Below are 5,630 nucleotides of genomic sequence, written 5' to 3'. Positions count from 1 at the left end.
ACATCTCGAAAAACCTAGGAACAAAAGCAGAAAATGAAAAAAAGCTCTAGAAACAGCAAAGACGACAAACCACTAATACTCCTGCTGAATGCTAGCTGGCTTTTTACTTGCTGGTTTTCTGACGTCCGTTTCCGCGATCCAAAACCATCGGCGAACCTGCGAACCTGGCACCACCATATGCAGATTGCAGTTGCAGAGTCGTCCGTCAAGCACCACCGATCGAATTCCGCGTCAACTCAGCCCGGACACACTTGCCAATCGTCCACTATATATACACGTCCAAGCCAAAACCTAGCATCCCGCACTACATACCACAACACACTTTGCATCGATCGATCAGTCACAAGATCGAGAGAGCAAGAGCAAGCACTACTGCTTCGTTCTGTCTAGTCTAGCTATATATATCGACGAGGGTTTAGTGAGGTTCCTTGGTTGTCGATCTCTAGATTGTTTGCAGCTGGATTTGAAGGGCGACAACCATGATCCCGGGATCCGCGGTGTACCACGTCGTGGAGGCGATGGCGCCGCTGTACACGGCGGCGGTGCTGGGCTACGCGTCGGTGCGGTGGCTCAAGGCCTTCTCCGACGAGCAGTGCGCGGGGATCAACCACTTCGTGGCGCTCTACGCCGTCCCCGTGCTCATCTTCCACATGGTCTCCACCAACGACCCCTACCACATGAACGAGCGGCTCATCGCCGCCGACACTCTGCAGAAGGCCGTCATGCTGCTCGCGCTCACGGCCTGGGCCTTCTGGTCCCACTTCCGCGCCGCCCGTCGCCGCCGCGACGGCGGGAAGCAGGAAGCGTCTTCCTCGTCGTCGCCGATCAAGTGGGTGGTGACCAACTTCTCGGTGGCGTCGCTGCCCAACACCATCATCATGGGCGTGCCGCTCCTGGACGGCATGTACGGGTCCGTGTCGGGCGGGCTCATGAAGCAGATCGTCGTCATGCAGTTCTGCATCTGGTACAACGTCGTCATCTTCCTCTACGAGTTCATGGCGGCGCGGGACGGCACCGCCAAGATCAGCCCCGCCGTGCCGGCGAAAACGGCGGACGAGAATCACGACCGTAGTATGGTCGACGAAAGCGGCGGAAGCAGTATTCATCGTCATGCCGCCGACCGTAGTAGCCATCACCAGGTGGTCGTCAACATTGAGATCACGGAGGTGGCGGCGGCGGCGGCGGTTGCGTCGACGACCACCGGCACCAGTCGACGGCGCGGCGGCCGCGAAGGAGCTGGGCGCAGAGGACGATGGAGATGCTAACAAGGTGGCCGTGGATCTCCCGCCGCCAACGCCGGTCCAGCCGCAGGTGCCGTCGGTGATGCACGTCGTGTGGATGGCCACGAAGAAGCTTCTCCAGATTCCGAATACCTATGCCAGCTTCCTTGGCCTCATCTGGTCTCTCATGGCATTCAAGTGCGTCTCCGGTCCCTTCAATCTAGCTAGTACCATATCATATTTTTAGTATCTTATTGCCATTTCATATTTTTACTGTATATCTAAATTTCTCAATCGTGCTCACTAATGATTGCCCTAATCTGTTTCCTCTGCAGGATTGGATTCTCGATGCCAAAAATTGTTGGCGACTCTCTGTTCATCATCTACACAACCGCAGTTGGGCTGAGCATGTTCGCTTCAGGTCCCAATCTCACTAAAAACTAAATCTGGTCACGATTTAATTAAACAACAATTAATTTTTGGATTTTTTTAAACTCACTCTTTCCGTACCAAAATAAATGACGTTTTAGACTTTTAGACTTCTTATTTGACCGTTTATCTTAAATTAAATAAGACGAACGGTCAAACAAGAAGTCTAAAAGTAAAAAAACGTCACTAGCTTATTTCAGAACGGAGGGAGTACACATTAATTTTTCTTGGAACGGAGGGAGTACACATTAATTTCGATTTGCTTAGACTTACACCAACCTATATGTACGGATCATTTTCAGGGACGTTCATAGCACGGCAGTCGCGGTTCGTGCCATGCGGGTACACCATCGCCTCGCTCTCCATGCTCCTCAAGTTCCTGATTGGCCCGGTCATCATGCTGCTCGCCTCGCTGGCCATAGGAATGCACGGCACCCTTCTGCACATTGCTGTCGTACAGGTGAGCCACCAACAGCCAATACGTACAGGAACTGTACACCTTCTTTTTTCCCTTGCCGTATTTATTTTTGTTCAAACAAACAAAAAATTCAAAATTTAAAGCACAGCGCACTTCTAGTGCTAGCGAAGAGCAAAAACAAATTTCGATAGTATCGCATCATAACAGGAAAAATCTTTAAAACGGAAACGTGCTTACTTGATATAAGTTGATGACGTCTGCCCAGCCGAGATTTTCCGTTGCATGACAGAAAAGGCATACTCAAATAAATGTGGTGCCGTTACAGACGCCAACCAGTGCTAGTAACGACGACGATACTACGCCGGGCTTGTGACAGAGCAACGGAGCCATGGTAGGCAAGCAAAAGCCAGCTCCAATTGTACCTCTAGGCCTCTAGCTAGAAGTACTTGCTCGTACAACATCGTGTCCACATTCGGTGATCATCTGAACGAATAATGTAATAAGGTTGACCTGAAACTAGTTAATAACCAATTCTTATTACCTTGTTTATTTGGGTACGGAAGAAGAACAGCTACCAGGAAATCAATACTGCTAGGAATAGGATAAATATAATTCGAAAATCAGAGCGAAACAAAAGTTACACCAGTTCCAGGATAACAACAACAAACAGCGTGCACACGGAAGCCTTTTAACTTAAAAAACTTTTTTTTTATTTCACTGCTAGGAGTAGCTGTTGCAGCATGCATATCTGAAAACTCACATTTTGCACATGCGTGTAAATATATTGCAGGCGGCTCTCCCACTGGCCGTGACCTCATTCGTGTATGCGGAGGAGTACAAGGTCCACGCCGACATCATGAGCACTGGGTTTGTACCTTTCACCGCTCACTTCTTACTGTCCTGTTAACAAAACTCTGTGGGATTAATAATAATGCACATTCTATTTACTGGTCTTATTTGCTGAATTCCATCGAATTATTAACCTTGCTGTTGCTGGTCTCGTCTCTCGCAGGGTTATTCTGGGGATATTTATCTCGCTGCCCGTCACAATTGTGTACTACATACTGTTGGGCCTTTGAATTTGTGATGGATTGATTTGGTTAAGAAAAGGTCCCCATCGCATGTGCAAAATCTGAAGCGGGCACATGAATTATATTGGTGGCTACACAGCTCACATGGACGCGAGACGGTGCAAAGGAAATGCTCCTGATGATGCTACCAAAACTCAATAAGATTTGATCACCGTCTGCTAGCTAGCAGTAGACGGTAGCTTACTACTATGACTAGCTGAATTACACGTGTTCTTTTTAGGAATGGTACCTTATACATGTTCCAAAACATCTCAATGTATATAGAGCAGGCATGCAACAGAAACAAATCCTCCGTACGTGTTGCAGAGCTTATGTTCCAAAAAAAAAACTTCTAATATATGCACCTGGAATTTGTTATTTTTATATGATTTTTTCTAGAGATTGGTTTTGAATCTCAAATTTTGAGAAAATGTGTATCCATAGATGCACCGTGGATGTGCAAAGTTTCATTTTTCTTAAACTCCTATGTATGTATTTCTAAGGGGTTTTATGATTGCACCGAGTAGAAGGCTTCTACTGAATATTTTCCCAGATAAGAAAATTAAGTTGTAGGGCGATACTCAATTCTGCTCCTCTTGAAATTGAAGGAATAAATCGTTGGCAAACACATACTATAAGAGCATCTCCAAGATAATTGATATCTAACTTGCTATTGCTTTTTCTTTTAGCTAAAGATCTAGAAAACTGGCCTCCAACAAACTAGCAAATACAATTGATATCCTATTTGACATGCTATCCCTTGAGCTTCGTCAACAAATTTTGGTTAGCCGATGTGCCTTGCTATCTTGGTATATGTGAGGCTGACAGCTAGTGTCATGTTTGCGTTGCTCCAAACTCTATTCTTTTCTCTTGGATATATAGCTAGTCTGTTGGAATGTCTTAAATTATAGAGAAAGAATCTTTAGGGCTCGTTTGAAAACCCGTGTATTGACGTGGAATAGCCTTCAAACCCAGCCTCCCATGGAACGAGGATAGCTCCCCCGTTCGTCCGAAATGTGCATTTGGCAGTCCGTGTATCGCCGTGTATCACGGTCCGATCCACTCCGACCCACGGGGAGAGAAAAATCTCCAGGCGTGGGACGGTGGAAGGACCGTGCGCTCACGAGTGGCACCCATGGGGGAGAGAAAAATCTCCACACAAGGCGTGGGATGGTGGAAGGACCGTGCGCTCACGAGTGGCGATGCTCGTGCGCGTTCCTTCTCCACCGCCACCGCCATGTCTTCGCTGTCGTTGCCAGTGCTCCGTCGCCCTAGCTGCAGGCATCAGCACCTCCACCTCCGCCCTGCATCTCCTTGCCACTTGGTAGGGATTCCCGACGTGTTCTCAATGCCCACATCTCCCTCAACCTACCGCAGGTTAGGGTTGCTCGATGTGCATGATTCTTGACGCGCTCCCAATGCCCACATCTCCTTCCACCTCCATCTCAAAAACGTTGTTGACCCAGTCGTGTGTATGCAAAAGGTACTTTCAGCTTTGTACAACGCTATTCATAGAAGACGATGGTAGAACTAATTTGTTGATGCTAGATAGTATGCTAAAACAATCATTTTTGCTCGTGATCATTTCTGAACACAATCTCACAATCATTTATGCGCAAATAGGTTCTGGTTCACTTGCTCCATCAGCTCCATTAGTCCAGCAGAAGGCTTGATATCTATTACAAATAGGTTCTGATTCAATTGCCTTGCAAATTGTACTAGATCTGGATGTCATTTTATATTTTGTCTACATGTTATAACTAATAAGCTTGTCTTTTTTTGGGACAATAACTAATAAGCTTGTCTTTGATATATGAAACTAAGCAGATCATTTTCGTTTTGTTTTTAGCAACGGTGAATTTTTTTTTGCTTGCATTTACGAATTTGACAGTGCTCCATAAACAAACTTTTCTGACACTTGATTTTAGATGCATCTAAACTTATGGTTGGTAGATAAGAATTACTAGGCTCTCTGCTGTAATATAAGTCGAAAAGATTTGCACTTGGTTTATACCTTGCTAATAAAATGACTATAATTTGCTCTTGAACTAATTTCCATGATGATTCAATGAAGGGCCAAATTTGTATATCGATGTACGTAGAAAGGAATAGGGAGAACACCTTACTCCATTAGGAAGGAGTGACTTTCATATATATAGTCGCAAGAACCTCAGCATAATTACAATTAGGCCCCTAGTAGATATATAGATACATAACACCCCTCTGCAGTCATAGTGAGAGGTTCACGGATGCATAGACTGGGCTGAAAATGAGTAATGGATGCGCGACCGTGGAGTGTAATGGATGCGCGGCCATGGAGCAGCGGTGTAGGGAGGAGAGGCAGGAAAAGAACCTAGGCGGCTGATACGATGTAGAAAAAAATAGGGAGAACACATCACTCTATTAAGGAGGGATGACTTTCATATATATATATATATATATATATATATATATATATATATATATATATATATATATATATATATATATATA

General features: G+C 45.6%; 1 pseudogene; it reads left to right on the top strand.

Moving 5' to 3' along the window:
- Positions 1-477: 477 nt before the first annotated feature.
- LOC136459238 (probable auxin efflux carrier component 9) lies at positions 478-3,338 on the top strand (annotated as a pseudogene).
- Positions 3,339-5,630: the final 2,292 nt, after the last annotated feature.

The sequence above is a fragment of the Miscanthus floridulus genome, chromosome 6 (assembly GCF_019320115.1).
Source record: "Miscanthus floridulus cultivar M001 chromosome 6, ASM1932011v1, whole genome shotgun sequence".
Lineage (NCBI taxonomy): Eukaryota > Viridiplantae > Streptophyta > Magnoliopsida > Poales > Poaceae > Miscanthus > Miscanthus floridulus.
This window is presented reverse-complemented; position numbering and strand designations above follow the sequence as displayed.